The sequence below is a fragment of the Mycetomoellerius zeteki genome, unplaced genomic scaffold (genome assembly GCF_001594055.1).
Source record: "Mycetomoellerius zeteki isolate Tzet28-1 unplaced genomic scaffold, Tzet1.0 scaffold128, whole genome shotgun sequence".
Taxonomy (NCBI): domain Eukaryota; kingdom Metazoa; phylum Arthropoda; class Insecta; order Hymenoptera; family Formicidae; genus Mycetomoellerius; species Mycetomoellerius zeteki.
This window is the reverse complement of record NW_017256212.1, coordinates 1,821,799-1,846,370: the sequence shown is the minus strand read 5'-3', so window position 1 is coordinate 1,846,370 and position 24,572 is coordinate 1,821,799. Positions and strand designations below refer to the sequence as shown.

The following is a 24,572-nucleotide window of genomic DNA, read 5'->3' as shown; positions in this document are numbered from 1 at the left end:
ATTGTTATATGTCAATCCTGTCGCCGTTTCATATTTAAATCATGTTACTGTTATGTAATTACTATAAGTAAAATGGGACGACAAATTTGAGAACATTCTCCGCAAATTCACGTAACTTTTGACATCACTGTTACGATCCAAAAAATTAAACGAGTTTGAGATGTATTTGTGTTTGCTGGGTATGTTATATTTTTCGTAACAAGGAATTAATAGAGGAGAAGATGGTATTATGGCCAATGTATATATTGTGGCCTCCCTTAATATCTCCGCTATTATATAGCGAATCCTAATGATTACTTATGGAATTATCTGTTCAGTAGTTCGCCGTTACACCATGACGCTAATATACCATTACTCAAGCCAGCACTTATTATAACGTTTTTACTTTCAAGTATTTCGAAAGGTTCTAGCATTTAATTACACATACTACCTCATTTTTCTTAAACTTAAGCGTATTATTACATGAATTGTGTATTTTTGAGTATGTTATTTGCTATTTAACATTTTATTTGACTGTATATATTGCGAGTTATGCAAATTTAAACAATAGCATGGTAATTTGCTAATGTGATCCTCTGTGGATGTTGATTACTCACGCCCTCTTTTTTGAGGTTTTCATATCAAAATAATTATTTGATGATCGATTATAGCTCTACTGTTAATCTATAGTTTATATTACGTGTACTATTTTTAGTACTGAGCAGCTTATATGCAGAAGTTATGTGAATGTATATACATTCATTTTTTTGTATACATTTTAAAATGTTTTACTTTTTTGTTAATTTTGTGTCCAAATACTGTTTTTTAAACAAAGCTATAAACAAAGCTATGCCTCAGTAGTCTAATAGCTCAGAACGCTCGTACGGAATACAAGAGATCCGGATTCGACTCCCGGCCGAAGTAATATTTTTCGCAATAAGTTTAATTACAGTTTTTTCAGCATATTAACATCTTTGAAATATGATGCCTGATTGAGCATCGAAATTATTAGAATTTAATTTAATTCGCGAAATTATTACACGTGGTTTAATTGTGTTTAGTCCGGAAATATTTCGGTGCACAGTTCGTTAGACTACAATTGTGGTATGTATGTCTAGTACATACATATCGTATTTAGTGATTCAAGATTGAATTATTTCAGAAATTTAAGATCTAGCTTCGACCGTATAGGGCTCTAATTTATCGGTTGTATCTCACATACACGGTCTAAAAATGATATTAAAGCTATAAATATTTTAAGGCTATTTTTATGGAAGACCACATTACCACCCATTTTTTTCTTCAAGTCATTATGCAATGACCACATTTCTATTAATAGTATCCTGATAATAAATATTTCATAACTTTGAGTCCAGAATCGATTCAACAACATTTTAACGAACATAATTGTCAAGTTTTAAACTTAAATATGGATTATTAACAAAGTTATTGTGTAAAATGTGACTGGAGTGCCATAATACCACCTTCTCCTCTATTATTATTCTTTTTAATCAATTATAGGTTAGTTTGTTATTTATTCTATAATGTAATTTTTTAATGACCTTGACCTTTTTCAAAAATACCTTACTTGAGAAAATATTCAGCCGTCCCGGGACTTATTTGACACCCTGTATATATATTATACATTTTGTTCATCTTAAACAATTCTTTCAGATAATAGTTCGACGCGCGAAATTCAGAATTTTTCGATCACGAATCAATCGCTGGAAGTTGTCCTCACAAATCTTGTAAAATGAGTATCTCAGAAATCAATTAAGTTATGTTAATGACGAAAATAGAGTTATTTTATCGTAAAAACAAAAAGACAAAGTCGACAAGATCTTTTATAAACCGGAAATTAACATTTTTATTGCTTACTAAATTTCACTGAAACGCATTATCATAGAAATTTTATTTTAAATCTCTGTATTTGACATATGCTCGTTTGTTAAAGACGCTTGAATTTATGCGAGTCGAGCTACGTTCGCCAATGTCGACAGAAAGATTCTCAACGGCATGACTTATTGCCTTAAATACTGTCGCGATAAAGCTGTGAATGTATAGTCCGCAAACACTCGCCGTAAAAGATATTGCACTCTTTCTCTGTAATAACTCTGCGAAACTCTCTGGAAATGGCCTGTATATATAATTTTAATCTCTCATATTTATTTCGCCTGATAAATCTACTTCATTATACATTTTTAGATATTCCGACCTGCTCGGTAAACTAACTGTAAGATACAAAAATGTAGAGGCTGCTCTAACAATGAGCCTTTTTCCTTAATTTGCTTGTTTATGCTAAAAACTTTACTCTGTTTTCTGAAAGATTTATTTTTAAAGAATCTTAAAAGATAATGTGAAAAATAGGACGCTGCGAGCTTACGTTCTTCTCATGAATAATTCGCAATAATTTGCAATACATTTACGAAGCGAAAATAGTGATTTTTTTGCAATGACTTATACATTTAGCCATCACAAATCACATCAATCGTAGCTTAGCTCAACAATTAGTTTATTGTTCTAAAATGTAGGGTAACTCCGGCAAATATGCCGCGCTGGGATTTACGCCGCAGAAATCAGAAAAAATAGAAGGAGTGTAGGTAATTTTCCCGCAACTACTCTCCGTTACATATCTTTTATGTTATATTAGTTATGTTTTCAGCTTCTTACTGTTAATATTAATGAAATTATTGCGAGTTGAATCGATTTGTCACTGTAATAAGTAGCGTCATCATAAATTATAATCTATATAAAATGATTACTGTAGGGCGTATAAAAGACTTAGTAGTTATTTCGTGATACAAACGTGTAAAGGAATAGTAAAGCAGGTTATATAGCAAAATACAAGTGCTTTGCTTCCATATTCTTTGTTTAGTTTGTTGTCTTGTATATCCCATCTGTTTGGGATATATAGTATGGCATTTTTAGCGGGTGGGATTTATGCCCAAAGCATACAAAATGCGCAGATTGAATTCAATGCATTAAATGCAATCAACGCATTACGTGAAATATGTACCTCATGTCGTAACACTTGTAATATATGTAGAAAGATCGTAATTATTATTTATTACTTCATATACATATTTATCATTCTTATTTCTTAATAAAACTTTATAAACATATTTTATAAGTTATTGTGTCATTTTATGTCTTCATTATTTGTAAATTTTTCATGAACCGTATATATCCCCCCTCCCTCTATGAGTAGCCATATATCCCACCCATATGGAATATACGGAAAAAATGCAAGGGTTTTAAAAAGTTCATTTTTTAATATGAAAAATAAATATTTCGGATTTCTAATATTTTTTTTCATAGTAATAGACAGTACAAAGTTTTTATTGATATAGTTCATTTACTTTAAACATAGGAAATAATACTTAATAAATTAAGTATTTTTTTGATAGATGCGGCGTATATACCGGAGTTACCCTATATATAAACTTTCGCGAAAACGATCAAATACCTAAATCGGCATTTTTCCACATTGATATCCGTCGATGTCAAAAAACAAATCGTGTTTTATTAACAAAAAACTTTTGATCGCGTGCACGTTTTATATATAAACATAGAATAGAATAGACTGAACTGCCAACTTCTCATTGTTGCCAGCGAATGGGACTGCAATAGAAAAGGGGACGTACTGATATGCTTTCTCTGTCTTTTCGCGCTTGCATTGTTTGTTAGCAAACATAAAATATTTTTTTAATAAATAAATCACATTGATACAAAAATTGATAAAAAATACATTGCATAATTAAAAAAATAAGATATTGAAAAATAAACGTCGGAAATTTTATCATTGCAATGTTATATGTACGTTATTAATTTAATAATAAGTAGTTACTTATGACATAATATATTATCGCATACTCTGATACGATCTACACTCGATCGCATACCGCACATTTTTGTGGTATTTTTAAAATTAATATAATGTTATGTACAATGTAATGTAACCCGTATCAAACCTGTTATCTGCTTTGTCTTACTGACAATTAAATTCGCTTGCAATCAAACAATTTCGCATACCCGAAGAGCTAGAGAAAGCATGTCAGTACGCTCCCTCTCTTCTGTCACAGTCTATCATTGGTAGACATCACGTTTTTTGTAGAGAGAAGCAGGTATATATGCTCCGTCTATCCACTGGTCGATATTCATAGTTTTTACATTTAAGACTTTTAAGTACAGTCTTAAGATGTCACGAACCAACCAGATATAGGAAAATCACAGATTTACGCGGCTCAGTTTTTTTTCTTTTGTCAATGACAGTGATTCGATTCATTGTTCTGACAATCCTAATAGATCGATGCTTCTGAAGAAGATATTTCGACGACGAAATCGGTTCGGTCGCTTGTAAACGAATGACGATGACCTAATTAAGTTCATCATTAATGCATATCGCGAAGTCGTAACGCGCGCACTATTTCCTTTCGCGGAACGCGTTTGATTAAAATCCATTTATCATTGAAATCGCGTCCCATTTCTGACTTTTGTAAACGGCGGAAACACGCGACTACGACGGATTTTCCTTTAGCCTTACTGTCCGATTCAACATCCGTTCCTTTCTCTCTTTCCGTCTATTTCTTCCCGTTTTACTATCCCGAAGCGGAAAGCGACGATAAAGCGTGAATTAATAATCGCCCTGCCTCCTTATTCCGATCTTCGTCTTGTTTCCTCCTGTCGCTGTATTATGCAGCATCTGCTGACATTACGTTGCATAATAGAGTGTCGCGAAATGCGGCCGTTTATCTACAGATATCATCGTCGTCGCCGTCATTCACGCGATTCTTTTTTAAGACCTGTGAATTTTTTGCAAATGGAAACAAATGATTCTCTCTCTTTTACTTTAAAAATCTCACGTTTTCCGATACAGACATTAAATGCACACGGAAGTATAGGATTTCCTAACATTCAGTCTGTGCTTTCTCCCCTTATTTTTTCTATGGAACGAAAAAAATGGTAAATTCTTTATTCTTAAAATTTCTCACTATGAGAGATAGTGATTGAAAATAAAAAGGTGTTTCGTGATAAAAAATGGATACATAATATATAATATAATATTATATTGTATAAAATTATTTGTATATTATATTATATCTTTTCTTTAAAATATTTAATTATAAATAAAACATTAATTCACATTAAATTACAAATTTATCTAACAAGAGGTGTTTCTAAAATAATAAATGCTATTATTTCAGAAACACTTTTTGTTAGATAAATTTACAATATTATGTGAAATATTATTTTATTTACAATTAAATACTTTATAGGAAAAAGAGGAGGAGAAAGATTTTAATAGCGTTATTTACTTCACTAAGAGTAAGCTTGCATGGATCTCATAGTGCATGATAGTCGAGACACTTTGTTAATCGATGCTAATAACGTGTTGTGTTGCAACAAGGCCTGTTAAAGCTGCGTATATGCAAAAGCAATATGTATGTGAAATGTGACGCGAGAATGTCAATTTTCCTCGGACGCTGAAAATGAGATAGCCGTACTTTGAGCGACAATTTCACAAGGATGGTTTATCGTAGAAACGTAATCTCCGTATCTGTATATGAAAATTATCGATGAGAGAACGCGATGAATTTATTTAAAGAAATTAAAAACGAATTGAAGTATAAAAAGGTCAACCATCTGCTTATTTTTATTATTTATTTATTTATTTAATAACTGTGGCTTTTTGTGAAAAGGAATTCAAACCGTCGAAATTTATCGTGAAATCTTGATGTGGCTATACGGAGCAAAAGTTCGTGGATAAAATATCTATCAATACTTTTCGCACGGCGAAAAGTGATTGGTCGTGAGAATTTACTTTCGTTAGCGGCGTTTCCTCGCCGGAAGACCATTCCCTCTACCTTTTTCCCCAGGGGAGATAAGAAAAACGAAGTGCAGACAGAATTCGAGAAGAGGTGCTGCAGCCGGATCTTGACTCTTGATTACTTGACGAGCGGGCGACTCGAATCGATAATCGGCACATTGCCGGTGCAATCTTTGCCAACTAAAATGATAATGCGAGGAATCCGTTTTTCCGTGGACATTAGACAAACTGCTATACGAATGGCAGATTCCCGTCAAGCAAAAAAGAAAGACGACATAATCGTTAATTTTTAACCGAATCGCTTTTATGCTCGGTTATTTTTAAAATTTGTTCTTAAAAAACTTTTCGAACATTTTTTTCAAAGGATTGTATTTTTTTCATATCTTTATAGTTCTACAACTCGCGAAGATTTTTTATGCAGTCATGTTTCAAGTATCTATTTATAAAATATTGGTGAGACGCTTTTAGGGGTTTTTAAGGGAGGATATAAAAGATATATGGAAGAAAGGTCTTCATTGTATATAGCTCGGTTTTATTGCAACATTACTACATTGAATTTCATCGATTATGTTCGAAATTAGTAGTTGAATACTATAGGTTTAATTCAGAATTTATAATATGGGGATGCAAAATATTAATTGACACGTGTGTGTATGATGTGTTGATACGTTTATTATTACTATTATTAATGTTTTCATAGTTTTCATGTTAGCTGATCGTTTTGAAATACGAGAGATTTTTTTTCATTTGTTTTCAAAATCCAATTAATAGAACGTTCCAGTATTCACGTCCATACGAATGACGTGTTTTATTCTCTCATATCGGCTTGGATATTAAAACAGAAAAAAATTCATTTTCAAAGTGTCATAAAAAATTTTTGAAATTTAGAAGAGCAATCTTATGAAATCATTTTATTTGAAACTACGGGAAACGTAGGTAATTTTTTAATTTATCTGTATGATTAAAAACATCTTTATTTTTAGAAAATTTGAAAATTTTACATATGATGAAGAAAGACAAAGGGAGGAAGGAGAGAGGAGGGAGAGAGTGAGGGAGAGAGAGAGAGAGAAGGTAATAGGTTTCAAATTCAGGCATATTCATGCGTATGCGACAGGACGACGATGTACTTGATTTATTACTTAGGTGTTCGGGATAAAGGGAGTTATATACGTTACATTAATTACTAGTTCCTTCGATCAATCGCTTTTCTCAGAACCACCTGTTGTGTTAAAGGACTGATCGTGCATAATCGTCGACAGTGCATGCATGTCCCACCGAGTGCATCGATAACGTGTTATCGTTACTCTTCTCTCGAATTAATGGGTGCCTTGTTAACAGAGTCCGTAGATAAGCCGGTGATATCTTATCAGGTGCAGTTTTTTATTTGCAGCTGCAAATTATCAACGAATTTAATCATTTAAAGTGATTGAAACGTTTATATTACATTTTAACGATTTTACAGTAACCTTCTTAATTATACGAGTACATAATCTTTTACTTTCGCTTAAGCGAATAACAAATGAATGGATCATATCATTCGTATGATGACATTACAGCGCTTCTGATATATTGTGGCGCGGATAGTTTAATTTCGAGAACCCTGGCTTTTATTAATTTATTAATTTGTAGTCTAGTGCGCACAGCTGTGGATTTAGCGCAGCGGCCATTTCTCGGCGAACGAATAAATTCGCTAATTATCGTCAAGTGTAATCGCGCTGTCAGGGCCTCGAGCTTCCGTTGTCCAGAATTCTGTTGGATCAAGATACGACAACTGACAACGCGGATGAAAACGTTGATTGGCATAAACCATACCCTCTCTCGCGCTGATCCGATCTGATAAGAGATGCGAATTTGCATTAGATCAGTCGAGTAACCGATTTGAAATTAATCTCTGCTTAATTGCGAAGTTGTGGGCGCGAATCATATTGCATGTTGTATCGGTTTTCTTCTTGGATCGTTATTTTCGATTATCATCAATGCTATATATAGTGATGACTTTTTACATACCGGAATTAGAACTGAAGTCTCCTAAATAGTAGTGATTGTATTATTAACAATAAATATTATTATTATTATTTGTAAACGTTAATCATACGTTTATTATTACTGTCTGTTTAAATTGAATACGCGGATATATGAAGATTTCACAGTCTCCGTACAATATTTGAATAGCACATGCTGCGTTTAATTAGAGTAAATACTAATATGTAAATACGTCAATTATGATTCATATGTATGTTGATTTATTATCTATTATTGATTTTTTTGTAGCTGAGATAAATCGATTATTTTTGCTCAATTGACTTTGTCTATTAATTTCTTGTGTGCAAGTACTAATGTGCACTGTAATTATTTGCAGACATAACAATTTGATTGCTAATAGGAAATTTTATGTAAAAGAATTGTTAATCTTTTGTTTTATAAAAAATTTAAGTAATTGATTAATTATATCAGACTTGAAAATAATTAGTACATCTAACGATAAATTTATATTTTTTTAATGAAAAAAATTTAAGCTATTTTATCGTTACTTTTTTGAACTTTAACTTTTTGAAAGACAAATTTAATAAATCAAGATATTATTCTTTATACAACAGTTTAATTTCATGTTCTTAATTTACACAAAATATTTTAATTTATTACAAAATTCTTAATTTATTAAAATCATACAAGTTGTGAAACTAAAAAAATAGTAACAGATATTGTTTTATAATATAAATAACTTTTCGATTAAATTGAATTTAAACTGTATATTTCAACTAACAAGGAAAGGGACGCAACTGTTCCCCTCCGATTTTAATGAGCTTTCAATATGTTATTCTCCAGACAAAAATAAGCGACACGTATTTTTTTATACGTGTCCTTTCTTTGTAAGTAATAGATGTGTTACGCGAGAATGGGTGTAATAGTATCGCATATCCAGGACTGGGCATGTATTTGAAATACTTTTATTTAAAGCACACTATTTGCAGTACAAGCGTATTTTGTATTTTTTATTTCAGCGGATCGCATAAAAGTATTACGTATTTTTGTATTTAAAATCGAAAAGTTGAAAGATTTTTGTACTTTGTAATTGAAATAATAAGGTTGATTGTCAATGTTAGTATTTGAAATACAAAATACAAAATACTTTCAATCTTTTGTTATTAATATCAAAATACAAAATACAAAACACTTTTATATGCTCCCATGAAATCCAAAATACAAAATATTTTCATGTACTCTGAACAAATACAAAATACAAAATATATTTGTCTTACCAATACTGTTTATCAAATAAAAATATTTCAAATACATACCCAGCCCTGCGTATATCTATACTTATGCTAATCTCATTATCAGAAACAAGATACTATAAATATTCTAAAAAGCGTTAAATATTTTGTATAATAATGTTCATCAAACGCGTGACCTTGACCTTGCTAGTGCTGCTGTGTATGTACACAAGGTCGCGCTATCATTCCGGCACCAATATTCGAACGAGCAAGTGGCGCGTGCCGTTGCGTGTGTCGTCGCATTACCTTTCGGAATACGATCGCGACAAATCGCTGTGATGTAGAGTAATCATTTCCTGTGAATGAGCAACTATTAGTCCGCATTACCTTCGCGATCAACGACTTGTGAGTGTGCGAGGTGACACGCTGTTTATCAACGTAACATCTATCATTTTCGGATTGAGGACGCAAACTATTAAGGCCCGATTGCACCAACGTTACTTTGACTTAAAGTAAGCAAGGCTTAAAATTCTTTCCTTCTTTCTCTTTTTAAAGCCAAGCGAGAGAGATATAGAGAAGAAGAGAGTTTTAAGCCTTGCTTAAAGTTAAAGTAACGTTGATGCAACTGTTGGGCCTAAATCTTTTACGAGATGGATCGCTCCATTGAAGTGATAAAAAGTGCGCCGCGCGATAATTGTATTTTCGCGAGTGAATGTAACGACGGAATCTGAGACGAAGAGGAGACCAGAGAGGTATCAGATGACGGCGGAGCAACCATGGAGTAACTTATTATTTATTATCTTTTGCATACATACATAAAATATATCATTTGTAATTATTATATGTGCAATAGTAATTTTATGAAATATTTTTTCGTTGCTTAAATTCGAGTTTTTTATTTGTACTTTACAGAACAACGTTACATCAACTCCGCTGCCACGCATTGTATCAGTGAATGACGAATTATATTTTAATTTTAAGTAATAAGTCTATGAAAATTATACTAAATGCGCATAAATGTTTCGTAGTTACATATGTATACACGTATCTAATTAATAATTGTACTAATAAGAATAGTACAGAAGAACATAATCTTTCATAGACGCGTTGCTTGATCAGATATTACGTAATCGTTTGTCTACTTATTAGTAATTAATTATTTAATTTTATTGTATTATACATTATAAAAAAATTAATAGACAAAATTAACTGAATAATAAAAATTGATATCAAATTTTATAAAAAATATACAAATCTCTGTATTAGTCCGCTTTGATCGTTTATAATGAAACTATTGGTGACCTGGATATTTTCCTATTAGGATTTTGATTGTGCGATTTAAATTAAATTATTAGAATACATTATTACAGTGTTGTACAATAGTTATGGAACACTCTGTATTTAGTACTCGCGAAGGATATTTTTGGTACTGATAAAAACTGATAAAACTAACATAAATTTATTTATTGCAATAATAATAACGACAATTGATATTATTACATTATAATAATTAATAATACTCATAATAGATGTAATTTTAGGAGCATTATATACGTGAGAGAGAGAGAGAGAGAGAGAGAGAGAGAGAGAGAGAGAGAGAGAGAGAACTGTCAAGTGTAGAATTTCTTTTGTTTCAATATATTATGTTAATCATGATAGTATTCACAACAACACGAGTTATTTTCACTAAATACATTATATAACTGTGATCATATTATTGCTCCACTCGCATATTAATGAGAATGCAAAGCTGGTCGTGAACAATTTCTGACTATTGTATTATCATACAATACATACGAAAGCTTTATAGCACATTTACCGTCATGTGAAAGTATGCAATAATAATAATTCTCATTAAGATAATAATATTTCAACCTCAAAATAAACAAACGTAATTTACTTTTATTTATATTTCTGCATATTTTGATCCCGGCAAAGTGTTATTAGATATTTCAAGAAAAGTGCACATGATAACGATAGTAATAATAATAATAGATAAAAGTTAATAATACTTTATATATATATATATATTGGTAGTAATATAATATACATATATTTTTATATGTATCTTAAAAATGTACTTGTTTAATGTACAGTAGATTTGCAAGTGCATTTTCCAGATTTCCTCATCAAATAAAATGCTAGTTTTACGAAAGTAGGGAACTATCATTATTTCTATTTTCAGTTTCCATTTTTCCGAACGAGCCATTTTATACTCCCGCATATTATGCATCGTGTATAATACACAAGCGTTTCCATTTTTGCTGCAGCAATAAAGGGCGCAGCGGTGTTACTATAGTTAATGATTATTTATAAGAAACCGGAATTCAAATGTATACCTCGGGAAAACTTCCGGTAAATTGTAGCTATGGATTTTTGTAAGAATAAAGTTTGGAAAATGCACGAGCGATTTACGAATATCATAATATTTCGAAATAATTTGGTTAATTTAGCATAAATATAAATACATATATATAAATATAAACAATTTTAGTTCAAATTTAATAAAACAAATATACATAGGAAAAAAATACATAAATATCTAAATACCTTCAACATTGAGATTAAATTTTGATCTTCAGCTTTTCACGTATCTTCAATCTTTAACTTTTGCAATTCATGTTTATGTGATCACAAATAATAATATAAAAACCTCAATGAAAAGAATGGAAAAATTTCGATATTATTATAATTTAACATAATTTTATGAGGAAAGTTTGCCGTCACGCCGTGCATACGACGATCGCCTATAGAGTGTTGAATTAACTCTCTTTCGCGTTCTTCAAATTCCTCCGATGTTCGCTTCGATCCAACTTCGTCTCAAATCCGTTATTTGAAACAACAATGTCGTTGGAACTCAGAAGCGGCGATTCCCGGATTCACGGACCAAGTTCGAAATAATCGACGTCCAAACGATCCATGGAGCGAAACTCTCTCTTTCTCTCTCGCGCTTTTTCTCCGTTACGAAAACATTCCGGTGTATAAAACGAAAAATTCCAGAATGTCGTATTCTGGAACGTCGTGCCGATGTACGTCCCGACGGAATCCTATTCGAGACAAGTTACGACGATGCGGAGAACGCAGAAATTCGCAGGAAAGTTAACGTTTCGCTGTGAAACACACGCGCGTTCTAAGTCTCTCGCTAACTTGCTCGCGAACCAGAATATTTCTCATTCGCTCCTTCGACAGTTTCCCTTCTGTTACATTCGCTCATAAAATCACCCCCGACGGACGAATCCATCCCAGTTACAACTCGAAAATTAGGTCTCTCGTTGACGTCAATGAGAGGATACGACATATGAGTGGGAAAAACACGGACGATCTATCGACGACGACGACGACGACGACGACGTGCTGCATGACGATCGAAGCGGGATGCTGACCTGCGGCATCAGCAGGGACATGTGCACTTGCTTGTAAATTTAGGATACGGAATCGAATTACGCTTCCCTCGGAAGCGTTACGAGACGAGCGAGCGAGCGCTGTGCATTGCAGAGAGCGAGTATATAATTGGAAGTTAATAGCAGTAGAATAGTGATGGTGTTTCAAGTAATTTTCTTTTTTGTAACAGAAAATTAATACTAATGCGAAATCAATATTGATAATAAATTGCACACATTTCGTAGAAAGAATTTAATTCGAAGAATTATTTTTATTTTAATAACTTTACAAAGATTATAAAAAACGGATGAAAAGGGAAACTTAATTTCTTAATGAATTGCTGATCTCCTTCTTATTCTTATCGATCTAATACATATAAAAAAAATATACCATCAACCTTTGAATTCCACACGAAAACGACTGAAATATCTAAAAATTTAGCTAAATACAAATCTAAAAACAATTTTATTTCGAAAATAATTTTGTAAATATCTTTATATACAATAATGTTTAAGATTAAACATAATAATTTACATCAATTATCCATTCAATGCTTTTATAAATCGTATTTTTATACGAACGCTAAAGCATATAATTTAGCTAGATACAGATTTAAGAATAATTTCATCGTATACCATAAAAATAATTATGTAAGACACTCAAACTGATCGCTAGAATGTTAAAACGTTTGCTCATCATGCTTGAGATTTTTAATTATTTTTAGATCTGTATCTAAGTTACATTTTTAAATGTTTCAACAAAATCATTCTTTCCGTGTAGCAACGTGTATAAAAAGATGATTTATAGAAGCTTCAAGCAGATAATTGATATATTATAGATTATTGCGTTTAATCTGACACATTATCATATATAAAGATATTTGAATATTAACCTATAGTCGCTATTATATAACTTACTATCGTATCTCGATTCACTCAGTAGCTGGTTTGAGCGTTTCATGAGGTATTGCGCAAACGCTTTCTATCTAATAGAGAATAGAGAGTAAATACATAGCTGACATAAGCTAAAACCGGTTCAGCCCCTTATTGTACCGCCTGCTGTAACAATTTCAGTATTACGCGGTCAAATGACGCGATATAATGCAGCAACACGATAACCGTTCTGTTTCAATTGCAACAGACTCCGATTAACGCAAGAGAGAACTCAATGGAATAGGGAAATTAAGCTTTTTACAACAAAGAGCAAACATACAACAAACGTAACAAACTTTCCTAGAGAGATTGCTACAAAAGTATCTTCTTTCAAAACCCGCAGGATTAGAGTTTGGATATTTTGTGAGAGGGATTTGCATCGTTCTGTAGCAGAGAACGTAATCTCATCTCCTCTCTCGACGTATAAGGTAATCAAGGAGCTCGAGTGATACAGTGGATCTTGTCACAATCGATCGCAGCTTCTCACGCACTCTGTACATCTCTAAATTATATACGCTTGATCACTGACAAAAATAATCTTGCAATAGCGAAAAATTATGTAGATATGAAAAATTAGCTAAAATAGGTAAATAATTAGCAAGCACACAGCAATATTGGATGTTTTGTATCTAATTAATATAGATTAATTAATTGTATCTAATTAATATAGATGACAGAGATAGAATTTATATCTGAACTATTTGTCAAATTTATCAAGAAAGTTTCTCTGTAACGTTCAATTGAATGACCATGATTCATATTTAGCAATGGTTTACATTTGATTATGAGATCTAAAATTTTTTGTATATATATTGTTAAAAAAACTGTACTATAAATCCTCTCTCTACGCGTATAATATATAATTTTTTCTACCAACAAAAAACAGCAATAATTCTAGCTGGAGCAGCAAAATACTTTTTGCGTGATATCGACTATATAATATCTTATTGATATGCTAAAAGTAGAAAATAATTAAATATCTCGTCGTAATCGGAGGCATATTATTTGCCTCATGGAACACAGCTTCCAACAAACCTCGTTAATTTTTTATCATTTATTTCCGATGGTATGTCTTGTTAGTCGATATTACATTAAATATCACATATTTTACCAATATCAAGCTGTCCGTTAATCGATCGCGAGATTTTTAATTTACATCCCCGTCCGTTTCACGCAGAATATGGAATTGTGATCGCTTAAATCCGGAACCGCGTTCCCTCTCTTCCGCAGCTTTTAGTTTATCGCGTATCGAGAGAGTATCTCCCTTTCGAGATTGTCGAAACGTTAATTTTAAATATCGCGTTTCCATCGAAGCGAAGAGAAACGAGATTTATACTGCGATTTACATCAGTGGCATAGCTCATCCATTAGTCAGTATTGCGTGCGCGTACGCGCGTATCGCAAGATTTATATTAAACTGCTAGAATAAAGAATGTAATATCAGTGAATAATATTTTTCATGGGAGAGATATTCGCGCAAGACCGATATTACCTGGATATGAAACAATTTAGCAATTCACAACGTGAAAAATTGCATGTTGGTCTGTGGTTTTTCGTTAATCGGCTATCGACAATCGATCGTAAAATTCGAAAAATGCGAACATATTTGCATCAGGTTTAATTTCGCGTAAAATGTAGGTTGAACGATTATCTCTACACACACTGTACACGCCGATATTAATTGTACTTTGTCGGTTTTGCACTCATAGTTTTTCCGTCCTTTTCGTAAATTAAATCAAGAAATAGTTTTCCGGAGTAGAAAATCATCGGAAAATGTTCGATGAAAACGTTCGAATTTATACTGTTTCTTGCTGATCCATAGGATATGTCTATGAATCCGGATGGTGTGTAGAAACATGAGAGGATCGACCAAACGACCGATACGATCTTTCATTTTTTAATTTCGCCCGCATTTCCACATACACATACCTACCGTACCATTTTTGCGGGAATAATAAGCCTGTGCTTTTGTCACACCGACCCCGGCGAAGCTCGCAGAAATATTTATCGCTTCGGGATAAAAGAGAATATCATGGTGTACGCAACCGAAGAGAATAATGATGCTATTTTTGCATTTGCATAGTACTCGTATGCTTTTATTTACAGAGTTGAGCTCGCGTGACTGCAGAAAATGCGTTATCTGGAACCAAAAATTTCCAGTATCTGTTTCTCAATAAAACCTTGTTCCGTTTCAACACTGAAGGCCGTCATATGTTTGCCTTGGCAATAGTGTTTCCATAATCTGCGAGACGCCGAGAAAATAATAGTATATACAGTGTATATACTATCAGTAGTGTATAGAAATATTATATAGATGTATCATTATTTTCTATTTTATAAATATATATTTTAGAACATTAATTAAGTAATTAAGGGGCACAATCAATTTGTCTCTTTGAGACAGTAGAATTGGTCGAGGTAAACGAACATACTGTTAGTTGGAGATCTGCCAAATGAAACATTTGATCGTTGTTATATGTTGCTATTCAAAGGAACAAAATCATTATACACGCGATATTTACGACCATTAATCTAAAGATATCTTGCTACATCTCCAAAAAACAATCTTGGATAAAATTTGCCTTGATAAATATGACATCAAAGCTGAAAAAGATAAAAATAGAAAATTTAGAATATATTAATTATTATTGTAAAAAAAATTATAAAATTTTTAGAAGGATCACTATCTGTGAATTGACATTTATTTCTATTTATGTATTTGAATATTGTTAAAAGCGATGCTTTGTACATATTCACGACGAGGGAAAGATTTTTGAAAGAGCATCGTCTTTTGATACAGAATGATTCCATTCATCATAATCAATCACCGCGTCTCGTTCTAAGGGAGAAACAAAGCGTGCTCACAGAGCAGTCGATAATTTTAGTTTGTGCGGTAACAGGTGCATAGCAACAGCATTAGCGTTTTCCACAGCAATAGATCTACACTGAATCTCCGAAATAGAAGCATCCTCGACAGTTCGGCGTTTCGGATTTACACCGAAGAGTGGCAACTGAATATACAGCTGCGGATCGTTTGCTCTTCATGTCGGTCTCGGGTTAGCGGCTCCGCTTGGTCGCGAAAACGACGTCCGTCTTCTCCGCGAATCTCGCGGCTCATTCTCGCGGCTCATTCTCGTGGCACAAAGAGACGGCAAGGCGTAAACGCCTCACGTCTGTACGTGTTAGAATAAATTTACTCCGTTGCGTCTTTACGAAGATGTTCAAGTGAGAACGACGCGCGCTTCGTCGCGGCTCCTTTACGCGGCTGATACCGAAATAGCGGAGAGTGTCTTTCATTTTGCATCTTTACCGAGTATACCGCGGTGTGCTAATGGAATGCGAAAGCATTGCATTCGTACCGCGAACACCGTTATTATCGTGCGTTTGTTATTGCCGTTGCGCGCGCCCGGATCCGTCATACATAGTTTTTCATGCCTTTCGTGCCTGCGCTCGATACGCTACTCATAATTAATTATAATGAATAGCTTTTGAAATTACTACGGAACTTGAATTCGATTTGTGGTAATAAGAGAGAATTGTGATAATAACAACAACTGGTAGTTGACTGAAATAGTGTTTAATATCTTGCTGAAATTAGTATATGCATGGGCGAGAATAACGATAGATAAAGTGAAACGTTCACCAAAATAGATATGGAAATACATAATATTATGTGTATACCTACGCTTATTAAGTTATTTAGCTGAAATTTAAATTTACACTGAAAAAAAAGATTAGTTATAATAATCTAGCCTAGATGACAGTTACCAAATGCCTCGGTGAAATAGTTTCATTTAAATGTTTGGTTAATATAATAAAAAAATTTATTAACTATTACTATCAAGATTTGGAAATCGGTAACAAAGTTAGATGGTTATTATGGAATCATATGATAAATACTATATAACCAAATTATTAATAGTTTTAAACGAAATATTTGGTAATTGTTACCAAACAATATGTCATCAAACAATATAATGCGACGCTAAAAAGATTACGTTTACCTTAACGAAAAAAATAATTTTTTTTTGTTATCGTTACTTTTATTTTTCCAGTTCAATTTACTATTTACTGTTTCGCATACCTATATCTTATTAACTTATTCTTATCTTATTAAATACAATTAATTGTTGAAAAACGCATCGCATCGCAGTCAAGATTTGAACCTGCGATCCCTAGAACAGTAGCCTAATTATACTTACGCTGAGCTAATCGCACGCTTGTGATCAGGTGCCAACATTATTTATATCTCATACTATAACTATTCTTAATTTCATGCCTCTGCTGACAGTTTAATATTATATTAATATTTAATATAATATTTGAAGAGATTACATGGAAACAAAATAATACACTAGTATTTATTCACTTAGTTAGGAAATGATAATGACAAAGCAATTATGTTCTCTGTCTCGAGAGATCGTTTGGCCGTAGCGGGCGTGTTTCGTCTCACTGCGATCTGAGTGTTGCATATTTTATTTTTGAACATAAGTGTGGCCGACTTTGTGCTATTTGTGTTTGTGTTCTAGTTTTTTTCTTCAGTCTATCCTATCTTTGTTGCCATGGCCGTAACAATCTACTAATTTAGTAACAATTTTTTAATTATTTGTTAATAATTATTAAATAATTTGGTAACTATTATTAAATCATTTATAAATATCTTCTCACATGATTTGATAATAATTACCAAATATTTAATTAATATTATCAAATGATTTGGTTTTAAGTACTAAATTATTTAGTTGAATCAACTAACCGAGAATTTTAGCTTTCTAAATATTTAGTAATTATTACCAAACGGTTAGTTACTATTATTATGTTTGGTTTTACTTATTAAATATTGCATCAATATGCTTAACAAAATGCATTTGGTAGGTATTACCAGATTTTTTTCTCAGTGTACGAAGATATACAATTATTTAAGATACGATGTCGTATAAAGTGAAGTGTTTTTTTCCGAAAGACAGCTCGTCGCGTGCTTAATATCTTACAATTAGTGTAACAACACATAAAGTAAAATATTTATTAAAATGGATTAGATATACATCGAAATATATAATATTATATATATATATGCACATACTTATTAGTATATTAGTGTAAGATTATTTAGCTGAAATTTAAATTTACAAAAGCATACAATTATTTGCATACACGAAGTCGCAAAATACAGTGCTTTCTCTGAAGGATAGTTCGTAGCGTGCTTGTATACCTTAGTGTAAGTAACAACATATATATATATATATATAAAGTGAAACACCCATTGAAATGGACATCGAAATACGTAATATTATATGTATACATATGCTTATTAATATATTAGTATAATGTTATTCAACTGAAATGTAAATTTACAAAATTATACAATTATTTGCATGAGACACGAAGTCGTAAAGTGTAATACTTTGTCCAAAAGGTAGTTCATTGCGTGATGTACCTTCCATACGTATTTTTGATACTTCCGCGATCAAGAGACGTGACCTCGAACTATTATAGCTGCATGACGTTTAACTGTCTGGTAAATACAACATGTATAATTTCAGAGCCGAGATAGCAAACGCAGTATCAAGTTGCTAAGCTAAACTCGCTCGGGCCGTAAACCCTTTTTCATACGATCGCGGAAGCGTGGCGTAATGATTTGTCGTAACCCCGATTCGGCGCATCGTGCATTGAACCTCGATGCGCCTATTTTCCGCGTGAACCGGGCATTTTCAATGAGATATCAGTACACAAAAGAAATAATTACAATATAAATTAATTGAAAATCATTTATTAAAGAATTAATAATTAAATATATTATTTAAGGTAATTATTAACTATAATTTGCATACAATGTATATCATGTATCATGATTTTAATAACGGAGAGATTATGTTTGAGAACTTGCGTTCCATTTATCTGCACTGCGGAAGATAGATTATCAAAAATATTTCTTCACTACAATATACCATATTGTAAAATGTGACTGTCTTTACGATTTCAAAATATTACTCGCATATAGAACATATCAACAATATTATTTCTGCAAGTGTGTAATCTTTTTCCGTCAAGATCCTTGCATTTTTACATCTTTCGAGAGGCATTTGAAAATTGTACTTACTTATTATAATTAAATTATATCTCCAGTAAGCAAGAAACATTTTAAAACATTCCAGCAATATTGCAGCAATGTTTCAAAATGCTTTTTTCTTACTGGATTCCTATATACCTACATCTAATATATATATATATAAATATATAATTAAAGTTAACGTACGAATATGAGTAACCCAAATATTTCGTCAAATTATCATTAAATCGCAAAATAATTTATCTTCAAATAAGAGCAAATCTTTTCTCTTCTTTTCTTTCTCTGTTTCTTCTTCTTCTGATATTTGTCTTCTGAAACAGATATCCGTATTTAGAAGAAGAGATCATAGTTTCTCTATCTTTTGATGCAGCTATAGAGAGTCGCGCGACAATCGCTCGGAGTGTGGCACGTGGCCGACGTGGCGTGGCACACTCCGACCGACGGCGACGGCCGCGGTCACGCGACACAGCATTGGGGAAGGTCAGCGAGGAGGAAGGCGCGTTCGAGTCGAAAGCGTAGGTAGGCATCGCTCCGCTCTGCTCCGGGTTCGCCCACGGCGCTCACCGAGCGAAACGCGCGCGCTGCATGCAGTATCCACGCGATCTTTAACGCGAGTACACTCCTGCTCGCGCGAGTAATCCTGTTATCCGATTCCTGTTCGTCCCTGTCTTTCTTCCGTCGGAAGATGTAATTCCGTAACACGCTCCGAAGAAAGATCCGATACGAACAGCGCGCTGCGTCCGAGTATAATTAACGAAGATAACAATGTGTCGTAGACGGTGTACAGTGATTAGATAAGGAATGTACGAGCGGTGGCAGAGAGCGGTGGTTAGTTTCTCGATGAGTCTTGCGGTGACAATGTGTCGTGGTTGCATGGAGATGTAGTAGATTTATTGCAGTTTGTGTCTCCTCCACAGTGTGTCTTTTATATATTATAAATAAGATTGATGATTATTATTAATTACAAAATTAGATTATGATATAAAATATTCTATTTATTATAAAATAAAATATTTTCTAATTATTAATTATAAAATAATTAATATTTATGGAATATTTTATTTATTAATAGAACATTGTATAATATTCTAAATCTATTAACGAGTTATCGCTACAGTGTGCTATTGCGTAGGAATGTGTTTAACTATTCAGTGACTTTAATGCCTTCTTGCCTTCATATGGCTAATCTTTAACCATTTATCGCGGAAAGTAAGTCAAAGTATACGATAGATTCTAGGTTAATCTTTTTTTCGATCCATTAATTCTGTGACAATTAAAATTAATCTGTCCTTATCAAGAAAAATTTATCAAAAATTAAATATCCTACATTATATCTCTTTCTAATTCTACACGATTGGAAAATTTGTGTTAAATGTAATACATTTTACATATCCCAAACGGTCCATTCTAGTGTTAATTTAACACAAGATAAATATGTTAGAAAAAAACACAAATATTATGTAAAAAATTAACACGAAACGTTGTAATTGATACAATTTGTAAGCAAATATTTATATTTGTTCATTAAAATTTATAACATGCTTCGATAAATTTAACTTCTGTAATATGTTAAATTAACACATTTTATTCATTTATCTTGGAATTTATGTTTTAAAAAACATTATTATTTATTATTTTTATTAATTTTATGTTATTTGTTCACTTACTCATAAATTATGTTATTTTAACACTAAGAAATGTTGAATATCAATTTAACACAAAATATTTAAATAACATAATCACATTATATTAAATTAACATGTGGATATGTTAAAAATTCAACACAAAATTTTAACCAGGATTTGAGTGGATCATTTTCAACATAAATAGAAAATGTTACTATACAACTGTCATGTTAAAGCTATGTTAAGGAAAAATTTATTTGAGAATTAATTACACGAGAAATAATTTTGTCGCGTATTTGCTTCTCTGAAATTCAATGTTTATTGTTACACCGGTCTTATTAATGACAAATTGATTCTACGCTGATGTGCAGACGACGGGTGTCCTGTATGTATGCCTCTCGCGCGAAACACTCCATCCGAATAATCCCATTGTTCACGAACATCTCTGCTAGGCTCTCGATCGACGTATCGACTCGATATTGTCCGAGCACTGTATTTCGTCCGACCGTATCGCCGTATCGTGCTGCGTAAATTTTGTCGGAACAATGTTGAATGCCCGGCCGTTGTCGCAAATGATTTATTGATGTGTCATCGTCTTGATTCGCGACGTACGTGCAACAGCAGCGTGTACGCAGCGCGTAAATTCGTTTCTCTACGTCGAGCAACGAGAATTCTCTCTTGGCACGCGCGTCGGTATGCAACGCGAGTGCACTTTTACTTGCGATTAGATTGCCTCGTCGAGAAGTAACGCGAGAGACTGATCTACTCAACTTCGGGATTGTCGATGTTCTTGAATAAAAACCGGATATCTAACTGAATCCGGTTGAGAAATCGGTTATTGGCACTAAGATTGAGAATTCTGGGACATCCTGTCAGTTGAAAGAGAATAACTTTCTTTAATCTGTATAAAAATTGGAAGTGCAGGGTATTTAATAGCGATTTAGTTTGTTGTAATTTTTACTAAATTAATGATTTATAAATGTATAATTAAAATCTAACATCTCGTAAAATTATAATACTAGTCAAAATTGAAAGACAATAATTAATTATTTATTTTAAGTAGGAAAAGCATTGTTGTTTAATACTTTTGATACTTCAAATAAAAAACTAATTATTGTCTTTTAGTATTAAATTGGCCAATATTAAATTTCTGGGAATATATAAAAAGTTGTATATAAAAAGGAAAAAGACACTTGTAAGATATAATTATAAAAATAAAATCTTTCATATAAAAGTAATTTATAGAGATAAAAATTTAAATAATCAGAAATTTTTTAAATGTTAATAATTATTGAAAATATACCAACAGTTAGAATATTATCAATATTTTGCAGTGATATGAGCTACGGCATAAATTACGATTACGTCAATCATGAAACAATGACTCGTGCATTAAATCCCGACGACATTTCTCATGCAATTGCTAAATTTTTACATGCCTTTCGTTGATACACAATTGATAATTATATCGATTAACGTAGTATTTGATCAATAATTTTCACGCTCATAACGATACATCAACATTACGATACGCACAATGCAACGCGACATTCCGAGCGTTGCCGCGTTCAAGCGCAACGCAATATCCCTGTTTAATCAGGCATTTCGATATCGCGGATTATACACAGAGAACACATACATATCTGCGAAACCCCAATCAGCGTGTGCGTGCGTACAAACGGCCGGTTTCGATCGAGGCCGCGTGTTCTTGTGGATCAGGTAGATCGATATCACGACCGCTATCGTCACGGATTGCACGTTCTACCATGTAATTAAACGAACCGGTCAGTACTAATTATGTACTCGAGTAACTGTTAAAATTACACTCTTCTTGATTGCTGATGATACTCTAACATCAAGGGAAGCATCCTGTTTATTCATATTATCACATCATTTCATTTAGCTAAAATTTAGATACGCGTAATATGTACCTACATTTATTCGTAGATTTTAATCAGATTTGTGATTATTAGTTTATCTCATAAATGTGTTAATAATATTTTTTGATAAAAATTTCATGTTTTTTTACATATTTATGTACATAATTCATACGAAAATCAACGTACATATTTATCATCAACATTCTTTAAGAAATCTTATTGTTAATAAATTATACGTCGTACACACACACACACACACACACACACACGTAACACCGAACTTATACTTATTTAATACAACAATTAATTTAATTTGCCTATAATTTTTATTGAGTAAATATTTATTTACTGTAAGTAAATGTTTACTTAGAATTAGTACTATTAAAAAAATATTACGAGATTCAGTAAATTTTTTCAGAGTAAATTTTTCTAAAAAAATTATAATATCTTAATTGAGGAATAATTTTAATACAAATATTTATTAAAGTTAATATTTAGTATCTGTTTATTTATAGAAAAATTTAGGATCGCTTTCAAACATATTACGTAGTTTTCATCCTTTGTAAACGAACACATTTGTTTAGTTTTCCTATTGCTTTGTCACGCGTCACGTATGTATAACGTTACGCTGTGTTAGACGCGAGCTTTACATTAAACCCGACGTCGCTTTTCCGGACCTCGATGAGAAACGCCGTAATTTTCACGTGAAAGCTTTCGAATCCTGTTTAGATTTCGTCGTGACGACCAAGAACTTGCATATACGCCTCGCTATTTAATTTGCGCGTATGGGATCACGTTATATATGAGTGGCCCTCGGCTAACTTGCATCGTTAACCGAGATTTTCGTGCGTGTAAAAGCCGCCGCAAACAAACATGGAAATCCTCGTTATACCGGTATTGCACAAAAGAGAAAATTAGTGGCGCCGTTTAATTTTCTGCAGTGTTATATTATGCAGAGGTCTGCTTGCAACAATATGGATTAAAATAATACCGTGGTTTTCGCTGGCAAAGTATTAGCGAGAAGTGTTACTGGCTTGTTAATAAATGTTAATAAATTGAGCCATTTATTGCTTTGTTAACAACAAAAAATACATTCGATGGTAATTATATGATAATCGTATTCTAAAATACTTCTCGTTAGTTTCAAAAACAACGTTCTGTTATCTTTGAATCTCAAAAATTTCAGACTTGCAAATCTTTAAATTTCGCGACTTTGAAATTTTATGTATTTGAATTTATTAAATTGCCGCTAATGCAATTATTCCGATTTTAGTATTACTCTTTTAGATTGTGATACAATTACTATTCGACCAAGTATTCGCTCTTTTTGCATATTTGAACAGTAACACCATATTCGTCGAACTAAAAGCTTTACGGTGGAAAAGTCTCACGGAAATTGAGACGAGTTGATTGCTATCCAGATGAGAGCGTAGTCCTGTGCGTGATCGTACAACTTTAAACGAGACATGCAGAATTAATTCAGCATGTGATTCTTCTTTCATAGTCAAATCAAGTCTATCTAGTATGTCAAATCAAATCCGTCTGTGCAATCGCAATTCGCATTCAGAACTTTGTAAGACACACTTCTGCTTTCAATTTTTTAAAACGTTTTAATTAAATTCCTTATCATATATCAATAATTATAAGTACCTGGTGTTTCAGA

At 32.5% G+C, this 24,572-nt stretch overlaps 1 protein-coding gene across 2 annotated transcripts in view; it reads left to right on the top strand.

Moving 5' to 3' along the window:
* LOC108731457 (uncharacterized) overlaps positions 1–24,572 on the top strand; it is a 156,160-nt gene that overhangs the window by 9,817 nt on the left and 121,771 nt on the right. The window lies entirely within an intron of this gene.